We start from the raw sequence: 16197 nt of genomic DNA, 5'->3' as shown, positions 1-16197 counted from the left end.
AATAGTCGGAGTCACCCCTAGTGACCTATACGACATATTCATATCTCATCAGTTATGGCTAGCATATAATAGTTGGAGTCACCTCTAGTGACCTATACGACATATTCATATCTCATCATATATCTCATCAGTTATGGCCAGCATATAATAGTCGGAGTCACCTCTAGTGACCTATACGTCATATTCATATCTCATCAATCATGGCTAATACCATATACTTACTTGAATTTACTTAAACTTACCAGAACTTACCTGAATGTCCTATGCTCACTTTTGCACTTCAGAGCACTCACAGTAACACAATTATATATAGTGCATCATATACCAATTCATATACGAATTATAAACTTATATGCATGGCATTCAAGGCATAATCTCATTTAAACATATTTCTGGGAAAAATATCAAGTATATAAATATATACTGAAAACTAAAAGCCCACACACATTGCTCAGTTCCTTAAATAAGGCTATGGTCTTGATTATTTAATCTCATTTCTTATATGGCTGCATCTAACGTCTCGTTAAACTGCCTACGTACCTTAAACAGGGATCAAACCATTCGTAGTTCACATTAATCATTTATAGTGATACGCATATGGATAGATCACGATGAAATCTAACTCAACCATCTAATAGTATTTTATAACATATAATTATATATATGTCATGGCATAAATCTCTTAGTTTATTTAAAAGCATTTATAGAGTTATCAATCATGAAATATATGATGAGCAAGGAAAGATTCACTAACCTGGAGTCTGCGCTACAACTTCCTAGCCTGAACATCGAGGCATCACAAACGATCAGCGCCTATGGCCAATTATCAGACCATATCTCAGAATTCTCGTTGATATAATACATGACTTACATCGCACATAAGTCTATGCAATTTGGTCTAAAATATCTACAAATTAGACTTTTGATCTGTAACTTCCAAGGATCCACATTATGCTTCTAGAACAACATACTAAAGTTTCAGAACTATCCAACGGTCGGATCTCCGCCAATTGTCAAAACCAAGTGGCGGTTCACATTTTATTTTACGAACTTACAAATCTAATTCGAGGAGATCCATACGTCGGATTCTCAATCCGTAAGTTCCTATATTCCTAAAATATTATGAATAATAATCTATCAAAGTTTGATGATGATCCAACGGTCGGATCGTCGATTCATATGATGGCCTATTAATGTATCTTAAAGAATTTTGGCTCTAACGATCAATCTATGTCATTCACTTCTCAAAACTGAATTCAAGACATCACATATAGCCTAAAAATAGCATTGGCGACCCTCAGGCCACTTGCCGCTGCACCAACCGCCGCGGGTAGCGGTCGGTCGCCCCGGCTCACTGGAAAATTCAACTATTTCTAAAAATTCTCAACAATTACATAATTGAAGATCTCAATGAGTAGAGTAAGTTTTATACCTGTGGCCAAGTCCAATTTGGCCAGGAAAAGCCCCAATTTTGTAACATTTCGTCGGAACCCTAAATGTGGGTGGTTCTTGATTCGCCTTCAAATCAACTCTGACACCCCAACCACTGATTGGGCTTTATTCCAGACCTCAAGGGGGTACTAAAGGTGGTGGTAATTGGAAGAATTTACTTCACAGATGGGAGAATCAACACAAAGTAGTCCCGCACCCACCGGTGCGATTTTGATAATTTCCTAGCTAAATTCTATAAATTTTGGGTTGTAATGGGTAGAGGGAAGGTTGTGAAACATTTTCCAGGTGATATTCCAACATAACTTGCAGGGAAATTGACGGAAAATTTGGTGGAAAACCGCCGGGTCGCACGGGTCCGATGGGGTGAAACGGGTCAAGGAGATTCGGCGCATCTCCTCTCCCTCATTTCCCCTCCTTGCTCTCTTCTTTGGTTGGCCCTTCACTTCTGTCCTCTTCCCGATTGGCAGCATCCATTCATTTTCTTCGTTCTTTTCCTCTTCTTTTCCCCCGATTCTTCCTCTCATTTCCTCCCCAATACAAACTCTTCCATAATATAGTAGTACTTAAGAAAATATAAAATAATAAATGGTAATACCATTACTCCAAATTCGCTTCTGTTTGCGCCTACGCGTCAGTATTCTCAAGTACTTCAGGAATACGCTAAAAGAATATCTAATACGCCTCATAACATGTTGGTCAATGAAAGTCAAAACCTTCGCCTCTAGGGCGTTTTCGTAATTTCATATTTTAAAATTTATAAATTAATAAAATCTGGGACGGGTTGTCATAATCTACCCACCTTAAAGAATTTCGTCCTTGAAATTTAGAATCATGGTTTTACCACACTCGAAGATAGGAGTACAAGACATATATACATAAAGCAGAAATCAAGTTAGAACGTTTGTGCCACGGAGAAAAATATTATGTCACGGTCGGAATGTAATTATTCCTCTTTCATGTTTCCAAGCTCATACTATCTTCCTTCCTCTTTAAATTGTTTCAAGATGCAACCATGGTTCAAATAAATTAGTGAGCCACACTTCTAGAGTATTATTGACATTTCACCAACCAAGGAAGAGGAATTCACATTTTTTAACCTTAATTGTCAATGGAATTAATTCTTACCAATCCCATAACCAAAAGAATATATGCTCGTCACCAGTTGTTCGCAATATCAATTTCCAACAATGACTACTCATGACCCATGGCAACTAAAACAACATATTAATAATTATACCATTTCTACATAAATTCTTTTCATAATCATAGAATTTCACGTCTCACACAACTGAAAGTTTGTTTATGTTTAAACGAACTAAAAATTTCATTTCATAATCTTTATTCATATCCACCAATAATAAATGGAGAAAACGTTGTGGTCTTCCCACGATTTTAAATTATAATAACCAAATCATAACCTTAGTTTATAATTCCATTCTTACTCGATAAAATCCCATTCATGGTATTTGGAAAATTTACATCATAATTATTGGTAATGCCGCTTCCCATCACTTTTAGCAACACGAGTATTAGAAATTATGGCCATAATGATATTGGCGCAATCAAATATCAAATTTCAAGCCGTGATTATTGTGGCTAACAAAATACTAGAATTTCACGCCATAACTCATTGATGGCCAACCAAATCAATCAATCTTATAATCGTAAACTTTTCTCGTCAATTATCCTCATCAAGTGCAAAACTCACGAGAAAGCGTTTATACACAATGAACTCAAGATCTCATTCCATAATTTCGTTCAATAAGTTGTAATGACTTTAATGAATACCAATTTCTAACCACAATTATCATTTGCCAAACATTTTATTTTTCTAACTACACTTATCATTGTCAACACCATGATTACATCACCATTCATAATAGGTTAAAAATTACTCCAGAGCGTTACTCGTATAAATAAAACAATGTAGTAAGAAATATTTGCACGACACAATTCAAAGCTCAAAACGAAAATGGACCTCGCCAAACATTCGTCATGTCACGAATTCCACTAATGAGTTCAAACCATAGCTAACTCGCAAATGTTGTCAAAAAAAAAATGAGCGGTCTTGCCCACTTGTTTAGTGAATCTAACAATTTGACCATTGACATTTAAACCTGCAGCCCGTAACACCGATAACTTATCGTCATCTCAACAACTAGTGAGAGGTTCCTGAGGATACCAAAATATCATTTTGTTCCTCCTGTACGAATATGCATAAATTGTCTGACTCATAACTCGACCACGATACCATACTATCCCAAGGTGCACCAATTCGGCTACTAAAAGTGTTTCGGGGTTCGCATTCCCACAACTCAAATTTGTTTAGGATTCTTTTCGGTAAGTCTGGTAAACTCATAATAAGATTATATTTCAATGGTTCATGCTAGTATCGATATGAAAGCGGCTTAAGCATCCGCCAAGTCAATCTATCATGAATTCCTCATTAACCGAGTAAGAAACCATGTAGAGGAGGTTAAAAGAATACTCAAGAATTTGAGGGTCAAAACAAGTTCATGAAATCTAGAGTACTAGATATCTGAACTAAATGTACAATTTCCATGTCTAAGTGGTCCTCTTGGAAAATTTGTCCCTATCCGAAAGACTAAACAACTCCGTTGTTATCTTAGGCCAAAAGTAACGAGGTTAAATTTAAGAATGAGCTAACAAGGTTCTTGATGATCGAATGACAACATCACAAAAGTATTACACTACCAGGGACCGAAAGTAATTTCCCAAAATGTTCTTCCGCCGAGTATTACCACTTTAACACTACATCGCCACATGAGACATTTCCAGAGTTTTAACAAGGTAGACTTCACAAGAATTCTATTAGGCGATATCCTAACAATACTACCAAGAAATTACAACTAGCTAAACTTTCCAATCTCAAAAGGATCAATTCTAATAACGGAAGAACGATGATGGAATTGGTTGGTAAAATCTCCGGTGATACACGGTTATCAATACATTAACTTAAGCCATCAACTTGCCTCAAATCTACACATTTCTTCCACAAGGAATAACTTAGTTTTAATTCTAAGAACAAACGCCAAAATGATTTTCTAAAATGTCGTACAGACCACAAAACTGCCCAAAATTGAGGAAAAGTTAACATATTTTTTCGTATTCGACGAGGTGGCAAGATTCAGACATTAGACACAAAACCATAAATGCTCGCATCACGCGTGTGATGAATACAATACTGCCCAACTTATGCTCTGATACTAAACTGACACACCCCAACCCGGATTGTCCACTAGGATTCCAAATTGAGCTGTGCTGGCCGACACCTGTAAGGTGACGAAGCCATAAAGTGTGATGATGTGGAAATATTGTGAATAAATTTAAATCTAAGAGTGCCTAAATACCAGAGTGCACTGGTGAGGGGGAATGAACCCACTTCACACATGATGTTAGAACATAAGCAAGTACAGAAGAATGAATTAAGAATCGTACCCTCGAATAATGTTCAATACTAAGAATCACCTTGATTCCTTAACAATAAGAAAGCTCAGCTAAGAAGACCTGGGGGGTGAAGGCAAGACAAAGGTGAGTGGCCCAGTAATTAAAATTTTAATAGAAATCATATAAATTGCTATAACCCCTCGCTACGACACCTGTATAATTTCCATACTTAGAATATAAAAATATACACCTTTATATACATACATTGATTCAAGCCATGCTTCACATATTTAATCATATGTTAACTTATCGTATATTCATCACGTCTACTAGCTCATCATGTATTCACCACATATGTTAGCTCATCACATATATTCATTATATATACTAGCATGTAAGTCGGAGTCACTTCTAGTGACCTAAACAACATATTGATATCTCCTCACATATCTCATCGATTATGGCAAGAATATAATAGTCAGAGTCACCTCTAGTGACCTACGACATATTGATATCTCATCACATATCTCATCAGTTATGGCTAGCATATAATAGTCGGAGTCATCTCTAGTGACCTATACGACATATTCATATCTCATCAGTTATGGCTAGCATATAATAGTCAAAGTCACCCCTAGTGACCTAAATGACATATTGATATCTCATCACATATCTCATCAGTTATGGCTAGCATATAATAGTCGGAGTCACCTCTAGTGACCTATACGACATATTCATATCTCAACACATATCTCATCAGTTATGGCTAGCATATAATAGTCGGAGTCACCTCTAGTGACCTATACGACATATTCATATCTCATCAATCATGGCTAATACCATATACTTACTTGAATTTACTTAAACTTACCTGAACTTACCTGAACGTCCTACGCTCACAGTAACACAATTATATATAGTGCATCATATACCAATTCATATACGAATTATAAACTTATAGGCATGGCATTCAAGGCATAATCTCATTTAAACATATTTTTGCGAAAAATATCAACTATATAAATATATATTGAAAACTAAAAGCCCACACACATTGCTCAGTTCCTTAAACAAGGCTATGGTCTTGATTATTTAATTTCATTTCTTATATGGCTGCATCTAACGTCTCGTTAGACTGCCTTCGTATCCTAAACAGGGATCAAGTCATTCGTAGTTCACATTAATCATTTATAGTGATACGCATATGGATAGATCACGATGAAATCTAACTCAACCATCTAATAGTATTTTATAACATATAATTATATATATGTCATGGCATAAATCTCTTAGTTTATTTAAAAGCATTTATAGAGTTATCAATCATGAAATATATGATGAGCAAGGAAAGATCCACTCACCTAGAGTTCGCGCTACAACTTCCTAGCATGAACATCGAGGCATCACAAACGATCGGTGCCTGTGGCCAATTATCAAACCATATCTTAGAATTCTCGTTGATATAATACATGACTTACATCGCACATAAGTCTACGCAATTCGGTCCAAAAGATCTACAAATCAGATCTCTGATCCGTAACTTCCAAGGATACAAATTATGCTTCTAGAACAACATACTAAAGTTTCGGAACGATCCAACTGTCGGATCTCCGCCAATTGTCAAAACCAAGTGGCGGTTCACATTTTATTTTACGAACTTACAAATCTAATTCGAGGAGATCCATACGTCGGATTCCCAATACATAAGTTCCTATATTCCTCAAATATTATGAATAATAATCTATCAAAGTTTGATGACGATCCAACGGTCGGATCGTCGATTCATATAATGGCCTATTAATGTATCTTAGAGAATTTTGGCTCTAACGATCAATCTACATCATTCACTTCTCAAAACTGAATTCAAGACATCACATATAGCTTAAAAATAGCATTGGTGACCCTCAAGCCACGTGCTGCCGCACCAACCGCCGCGGGTGGCGGTCGGCCGCCCTTTCTCGCCGAAAAATTCAACTATTTCTAAAAATTCTCAAAAATTACAGAATTGAAGATCTCAATGAGTAGAGTAAGTTTTATACCTGTGGCCAAGTCTAATTTGTCCGGGAAAAGCCCCAATTTTGTAAAACTTCGTCGAAACCCTAAATGTGGGTGGTTCTTAATTCGTCTTCAAATCAACTCCGACGCCCCAACCACTGATTGGGCTTTATTCCAGACCTCAAAGGGGTACTAAAGGTGGTGGTAATTGGAAGAATTTACTTCATAGATGTGAGAATCGACACAAAGTAGTCCCACACCCACCGATGCGATTTTGGTTTGGGTATGGCACTATTTGCAACATAGTATGAGAGATCCTACAGGCAACACTTGTTAGATAGAAGAGTATGGTGAACTGGTATTTGGAGGATTGAAATTACGATGAGGGAAACTGTGTGCTTCAGATGATGTCGCCTTAGAGTTTGACTAAATGGTAATTTTGCACCCTTGGGAAGTTACTACTTGTTTATCGAGACAACATTGAGTTGTCAATATTGTGGGTTGCATACTGTAATATCGATGGGTTATTTGTTGAGTTCGTTAAGCAAGTGGGGAAGTAGGCCCTTCTACGGTAGTAGTTACTAATTAATTATTGTTTGGGCTCGACCTAAAGACATACACACCTATTTTTGGAGTACGTGACGTTACGAATGCTTGGGCGAGACCATTTTGATTTTCGGTTTTAATTTTTAGTACAAGCTTTCGGCTTCTATGTTAATACATATCTATCATGACATTATCTTACTATGCATACATATGTTTTGACCTTATGTTATTATATATTTTTGACTTTATATTTTTAATATAGTTATGATACTACTATTATATTGTTGGGGAAAAAAGTATGAAGATGGAGGCATGAAAGATGAATCGCTGCAACCCAATCACGACGGAGTGGCATTCTCTTTTATGCAATCGCTCTGACTTGATTTCTTCTTTATATATATTCTTCTTCCTATCTTCGAGTATTTACGTATAGCAAGTTATTTCAAATTTAATTATTATTTGGGCTCGACCTAAAGACATACACGCCTATTTTCGAAGTACGTGACGTTACGAATGCTTGGGCGAGACCCATTTTCATTTTCGGTTTTAATTTTTAGTACAAAATTTTGGCTTCTATGTTAATAAATATCTATCTTAACATTATCTTACTATGCATACATATGTTTTGATCTTACGTTATTATATATTTTTGACTTTATATTTTTAATATAGTTATGATACTACTATTATATGTTGGGGAAAAAAGTATGAGCATGGAGGCATGAAAGATGAATCATTGCAACCCAATCGCGATGAAGTGGCATTCTCTTTTATGCAATCGCTCTGATTTGATATCTTCTTTATATATATTCTTCTTCCTATCTTGGAGTATTTACCTATAGCAAGTTATTTCAAATTTCGGGGATAAAATTTTCTTAACAGGGATAGATTGTAACAACCCATCCCAAATTTTACGAAACATGCAACGTTAACGACAATTTTGTAATTTCACGTTTGGGAGATATTTATATTTTTTTTTTGTCTTTAGTAGACCTTGTTTGTGAGCAACTAGGGGCCCACATGTTCGCTTTGTTTTGGTCTCCCGGCCCTCTCTCTTTCTTCCCTCTCCTCGTGACTCTTCCCTTAGCTCTCTCTCATCTCTCCCATCTTTCCCATTTACTTTTCTCTCTTTTCCCTTAGCTTTCCCGAGTCCCCCTTCTCTACAACTCTCTCTGGACCCACTCAAACAAACAACAACAGCTCCAAATTGGTATCAACCTTTTATCCTTATTCCAAGCTCCATTTCCATAGCTAGAACATCGAAAATGGTGAAGAAATGAGCTCGAACAGAGCTCTAGAACCCTTGCCCAGAAACCAACCAATCCATGGCCTGAAATCGGGTTGACCCGACCCGAATCCGGATGGAATATTCCGTTAGTGAATATTCATTTAGAGAATATTCTGTTAGGGAATATTCCATCAGGGAATATTCTGTTAGGGAATATTCTGTTTGGGAATATTCCTTGTGTTGACTTTTACAAAATTTGCCCGGGACTCCTCTTAGGGTATTTCGACACCCTGATTCCAAATTAGCGCTCCGTTTTTTCTAAATTCAATCATTTTAGTAGGGTTTTTACTAATTGGTCCGTTTATGTGCTTAGGTGCGTTTATTAGTGGCGATTTCGTCCTCCCTTGTTCGAACGGCTCTTCGACGACGGAGTATCTGTGAGTGGACCCCTTCCACATGATTTAATTACTATAAATGCATACATGAAAAGCATGATTTTATGACTACATTTTATGAAACATTTAATGAGTTATCGGATTTACGCTTTATGAAATATCATGCTTTATCGAATTTACGTTACTGAGATATTTATGATTTATGATATGATGTTTGAGCTATTGAGCTCTGATGAGATATATTTTGGGAAGATTATGTTTATAAGTTTCTATGCTTACTTAGTGGATATTCATTTATATATGCCTTCGAGCGGAAGATTTATATATGCCTTCGGGCGAACGATGTAGAGCCTTCAGGCAGAAGATTTATATATGCCTTCGGGCAGGCGATGTAGGGCCTTCGGGTGATTGTGATACCACTATTAAGCACACTATATACGATATATGTTTTATGAAGGTTTTATGGCATGCTAAGGTTTTCGGAAAACCTACTAATTATAATATATACCTGGGGGTTAGTATGTTTGAAGAGTAATTGTTTTAGTATTACTTATATATAAACTTGGTCCACTCATGCTTTGTTTTGCGCCCCCTTCAGGACTTAGAATCGAGGTGTGCAACCCTGGCGTCAAGGCACTCCCGCATTGGTATCTTCGGGTCCTTTCGGTGTAGGACCCATTCCTTTGTTCGTACCTTTTTATAATATTCCTTCTACATTATTCTTGATTAGTTGTATGATTTGAACACGTTCCCACATTTGCATATTCATTATAGTTAAATTTACATGTGTTATTTATGTTCGTTCTTTCTTCATAACTTTCATGCATGTTAAAATGGCTTTGTCACCCTCGGGTGTCAACTAGCACATGTCTACTGTGGTGTTTGGAGGATATCAGGGTCGGGCGTGTCAAAACTCTTTGGGCCAAAACTCGAAACTAACTTAAAAGCCCAATACAAACCTTTCATATAATTAATTAACTAATTAATTAATCTTGACCATTCTCAATTAAACTATTTAATTGCTTATCTATCTCATTTATATTTCTTCATGTTCATCATACTCAGTATACGATCCATTAGCTTCCAATTGGAGAGGCAGTGAGCGATTGTTACTCTTAACTATTGATTATGAAGTGAAACCACATTCCAATTCTCCCTTTGATGAAGATTAATGTTTGCTAATCTTCAGGACTTCCACAAACCATAAGTGACACCTAGGAGTATGTCATGGCTACCCAAGATAAGTAGAAGTGGTTGGAGAACCTATCCAGTTACAACTGCAGTGCAATACAATCCTTCTCTAATATAATACTCTTAATCACATTGTTTAACTAATAGTGTGTTTCATGTCTCATATCCATCCAATATTATACTGCTCTATATTATTCTATTGAATATGATTTAAACAGTCTTCCTAAGTCATATCCATATGCTTTGGCCAAAGATTCCTGAATCAAATCTCAAATTATTCTCCTTCCACCAAAGAAGGTTAAAGATCCCTTGTTGTGCATGCACATGTCTACATGACTAGACAATGACGTGGACACTCTCAATGTAATGCATTTGACATAGTCAAAGATTAAGAACCTAACCATTAGACAACTCTGATGCCTTAGGTCAAATGACTACTTTTCATATTGCAACTTGTGATTTCTTACATGACTTGTATATTAGAACTCTCTTTTGATTCTTGTTTAGTGTACTCGATTACCTTTTCGAGCACCTATGTGTATATCTTAGTGTCCAACACTAGATAACTTGAGTCAACAAAACACATACTAATCTTAGCTAATGGTCAATGCCACATTGGCAATCCTATGACTATGAACGTTTTAGGAATGAACATAAGAGAAAGGTCTCGTTAATATAACTTAGTTAGATCAGTTCTCTCTTAGATCGAAAGCATTTAATGGATTCCACTATTACTTAAACACATGATACAATAAATAATGATTAACAATAAGTTTTGCCCTTTCATTAAACAAATAAGAGTTTACCATATAAGTATTCCAAAAGCTATTACATCAAATAAGTGGCTTTCTGAGCATACTTTCTACAGTTGGTGGTCGACATTGGCCGTACGATGCAAAGCTCGTGTTGATGCTTCCCCAGGAGAAACATTTGCAAATGGATGTGCTGCCATAAAGAAATTTAATTTAGACATTCACAACATTGCAATGTCAACACAATCCAACACTCCATGACAATACAGTTTAGTCACTTATATTTGTTGATAGCCAGTCTTCCAGCTGAATGAACCGCCTCCAAAAACTAGTGTCTCCTTCTGTCTTAATGTTCAACTGGACAACTAGACTAACAATATAGTAAAAAAACATTAACGCTCATCATTGTATTCAATTACTAAAAAACTTTCATGCATAAATAAAAACCAAACTTTAAAGAGTAACTTACTCCTTGTCATTCTCCTTCAACATCTTGAATTGATAGAAATATTCCATAAAATCCAGCATGCACTTTCTGTCTACGCATTTAATTATGTCATCTATCTGCACAACATCCATTTAGGGCTCACCAACATGTAGGCACCTAGTCATGTCAAAGAGCACAACTGTATTATCTACAAATTTCCTCTTCTTCTTTTGCCCCTCTTTGGTTCCCACAAACTTAGTCGTCGCCCTTGTGTAACCTTAATTTTGCTTCCCAAATGCTCGCCCTCAGGTTGAATATAACCACCTTATCATCAACATCTAAAGGGCTATTTCAATCAACAATTTCTTGAACCACCTTCAAACCCTCTTCCCCACATAGCTCTTATAATCTCCTTCCCTCTCGATCCCTTAGGTTCTTCCCCTTTGACTTCCTTTTTATTATTCTCATTCCCATCCTCACCATCCACTTGTTCCTCCCTTTCTTCCACACCACCTTGTTCATCACCCTTCTTCTTCTTTTCCCTCATCTTTTTCTTCTTCTTCTCTCCTTAGTCTTGTCCTCCAAAGATTTTGCCTTCACTTCCCTCCTTAATTCCTCGACCACCTTGGCCAACTCTTTAAACTTTTTTATCTCCAACTTTAAAATGTTCAGGTATCAAGTATTTAAATAGAAGAGATATGTAAAGGCAATCAAAGAACATAAAAATATCAATGTTTCAAACTAATATCCTGCCATGATTATTTGAAAAGACAACGTTGGTTACCATTGAAAATATATTGCATTCTTTTTAATTGAAAGCGCAAATAATGTTGAATGCACATGAATAAACACATCATTTCTTTGCAAACCAATTTTACAATGCAGTAGTGTTGGATTGGAAATTCAAAACAAATTATATTAGTTCAATATGCGAAATTTAAGACGACAAATTATCAGCATATTAAACAGAGTTTGAGGTTGGAACGCATAAAATGAAAAAAACATTAGACTATGCCTTTCCAAACCAATTTTTCAAATGTATCCACATACCACAAAACAAAGTAGCAAATAAGTCGGCATTTTCCAACCAATGAACTAAATGCAAGCACAACCTATGAACAAAAAGGAAAAAGATATAGAAAATTTCATTATAATCCTTAAAAAGATGAGTTTTAGACTGTAACATTGTGTAAGATTAAAATTTTATTTTAGTCCCTGATACATTTAATCATCTCATTTATTAATTATATTTTGATGTTTTATTTATTTATTTTTAATGTATTAATTACATTTCATTCATCATAATATATTTTGATGTCTACATTTAGGTAAGCTAATTTTTTTTTATTTAATATAGGAAATGTTCAATTTGTATAATCTTCTTTTAGGTACATTAATTCATTTGATATATTTCGGTGTATCCATTGATACAAATACATAGATATATTAATTCAATATAATACATTTCAGTACATACATTTCGTTACGTATATTTTGGTACATTAATTCAATATAATACATTTCAGTATGTATATTTCGATACTGACATTTAAGTACATTAATTCAATATAATATATTTTAGTATGTACATTTAGGTTCATTATAATATATGTTGGTACAAACATTCAGTATAGTCATTTTTGTACACTTATGTATGTAAGTATTTATGTGTCATTAATTTCTTTTAATATTTTCTCATATAGGTTCATTTATAATTGAAAGAAACTAATATGTGCATATTAATAAAATTAAAATTTTAATGTGGAGAAATTAAATAAAAATACACATTAAAAAAACAAAAACAAAATATAAATTTTAATAAAAGTACGCTTTAAGAGATTAAATTGAATATGTAATTTAGCACCAGATTTTTTTTATAAATTCTGATCTTTTGCAAGAACTAAGGCTCAAACCCCCCCCCCCCCAAAATATGCATACACAAAGAATAACAAGAAACAAACATTACACAACACCCGAAGTGATGCCTCGTCGCACCTAGATGCAGCAACTACTACTAGTTCTTCTTCCACCCCTACTCATCACATACCGATCAAGCTCACAGATCGTAAAGTCCACCATGTCACCGGTTAAAATGTCAGGCGTGTTGGTGACTCGAATACCCTTTTCCTTACACGTTTTTAAATCAACCTTTTCCATTTCGACACTAAAGGTGGCGACGATCTCCAACTTCAGCAACGACTCGACGAGCCCGGTGTCTTTTCCGTTCCCCTGCATTGCCGATAACGGCTCAGATGGCACTGGAGAGGTCTTTCAGGAACTCTGATTTTTCAGGGCGGTCCATAGCTTAAGGAGGTTGAAGTGCCACTCAAGCTCTTTCTCTAAGTACGGGGACATTGGGACTGGTATCAGCACGCCAATGGACTCCATTGATGGATTTGGAGAAATGGGGTTGGATTGGTTGTGGGTTTTGTGTTGGATTTATCCAATATAAATCAACCTTTAAGTGGTCTACTACATGTAATAGGAATGTAATATTATAGAATAATGTTGATTGTGATTTGATTTCTTAAAGATATCAATCCTATATAAGGTGTCTTATATTGGAAATATAATTGATGAAATCCTTAATTGAAGATGACTATGATACTTGACTTGGAGGCTAAGAAAGTAAGTTTAGGTTTCCTTTATGGATGGAAACCCTAGCTTTTAACCTATATAAAAGCACCGGTCCCTATAAGCCTTAGAACACACAACATAATGCTTCACATAGAGTAGTTGTATCCGGCTAGGTGTTTATAAAAGATATTGGTGTTGCCGTGCCCTTCTTTTCATGTTCGACTTCCATGGCCGCCGTTGGAATCAGGTGCTAATTAGGACTTATTTTGGGGTTTAATTTCCTGATATCATTCTTCTCATCAAGGAGGAAAATATATAATGTACAAGAGTGATTTACAAGGAAAGAAACATCAAATAACCTAATTACAATCTGATTACAAGGACTCAAATAGGTAACTAAACTAATTACAAAAAGTCAACTTTCCAATACTCCCCCTCAAGTTGGTGCATAAATGTCGTTCATGCCCAACTTGATAAGAGAGTTGTCAAACGTTTGACTTGTAACAGCTTTAGTTAAGATATCCGCCAATTGATCCTCTGACTGTACGAACGGGAATTGAATAATATTCTCATCCAACGTTTCCATAATGAAGTGTCTGTCAACTTCCACGTCTTTTGTGCTATCATGTTGAATTGGGTTTTGTGAGATATCGATAGTTGTTTTATTATCACAAAATATATTCAAGGCTGAATTTGAAGGATATCCGAGTTCACCAAGTAACCTCTGAAGCCATAATAGTTCACATACTCATTTTGCCATACCCCTGTATTCCGCCTCTGCACTTGATAAAGCAACCACTTTCTGTTTCTTACTCTGCCAATTCACTAAGTTGCCTCCCACAAATGTAAAGTAACCAGATATGGACTGACAATCAGTAATGTTACCTGCCCAATCTGCATCAATGTAACCCTCTATTCGGCAATGATCATTCTTGGAAAACATGATGCCTCTACCCGGTGAGGACTTCAGGTATCGTAGGATGCGTTCAACCATACCCATATGTGCCTCACTCGGAGAATGCATAAATTGACTAACAACACTTACTGCGTATGTATCAGGCCTGGTGTGAGATAAATAAATTAACCTCCCAACTAACCTTTGATAACGATCTTTGTTAGTGGGAACTTGATTAAGGTGCATGGCAAGATGGTGATTTTGGACTATAGGGCTGTCAGCCGATTTACAATCAAGCATTTCGGTTTCAGCTAATAAGTTTAGAACATATTTTCTTTGAGACAGAAATATACCCTGTTTAGATCGAGCTACTTTTATCCCCAAGAAATATTTCAAACCACCAAGATCATTCATCTCGAACTCAGTTGCTAGGTAATCTTTGAGCCTTAAGATTTCCTCTTTGTCGTCACCGTAACAATCATATCGTCCACATAGATGATAAGTGCCGTCAATTTCCCCATGCGACGTTTCAAGAAAAGTGTATGATCATAATTGCTCTGCCTGAACCCATATTTCCTCATAGCCTTCCGAAACTTACCAAACCATGCTCGAGGTGATTTTTTCAACCCATACAATGCTTTATTCAACTTGCACACTACTTCAGGTTGTAAAATCGATGCATAACCAGGTGGAATATCCATATACACTTCTTCTTTAAGATTACCATGTAAGAAAGCATTTTTTCACATTAAATTGCTGTAATGGCCAATCTAAGTTGGCTGCCAATGAAAGCAATACTCTTACCTTATTAATCTTTGCTACCGAGGAAAATGTCTCTATATAATCAACACCATATGTCTGAGTGTATCCCTTGGCCACCAATCGTGCTTTGTATCATTCAACAAACCCATCAGCTTTGTACTTGATGGTGTACACCCACCGACACCCAACTCTCTTCTTTCCTCGGGGAAGTGGAACTAAATCCCACGTTTGATTTTTCTGGAGTGCAGCCATTTCTTCCTCCATTGCCTTGGTCCATCGATCGTCAGATAGTGCCTCATTTAATGAACTTGGTGTGCTATCATTGGATATTTGTTGTACAAAAGTTTTGCCAGGTTCTGATAACCTATGTGATGACACATAGTTGGCAATGGGGTATTTAGAGCCTTTTGTTGTGTCTAGTGAATATCGATTGGGTGGCTTTCCCCAGTTGTGCCTGAAAGGTAATTGATAATTCGGAACAACAGTATCATCAACAAGGATAGTAAAGCTTACCTCAAGAATATTCTCAGGAGTATGGTCATTTGGTGGTACTATAGTTGGAGACGATG

This window comes from Malus sylvestris, chromosome 17 (assembly GCF_916048215.2).
Source record: "Malus sylvestris chromosome 17, drMalSylv7.2, whole genome shotgun sequence".
In the NCBI taxonomy this organism is placed as follows: domain Eukaryota; kingdom Viridiplantae; phylum Streptophyta; class Magnoliopsida; order Rosales; family Rosaceae; genus Malus; species Malus sylvestris.
The sequence above is the reverse complement of the archived record's forward strand: the minus strand, read 5'-3'. Positions refer to the sequence as shown.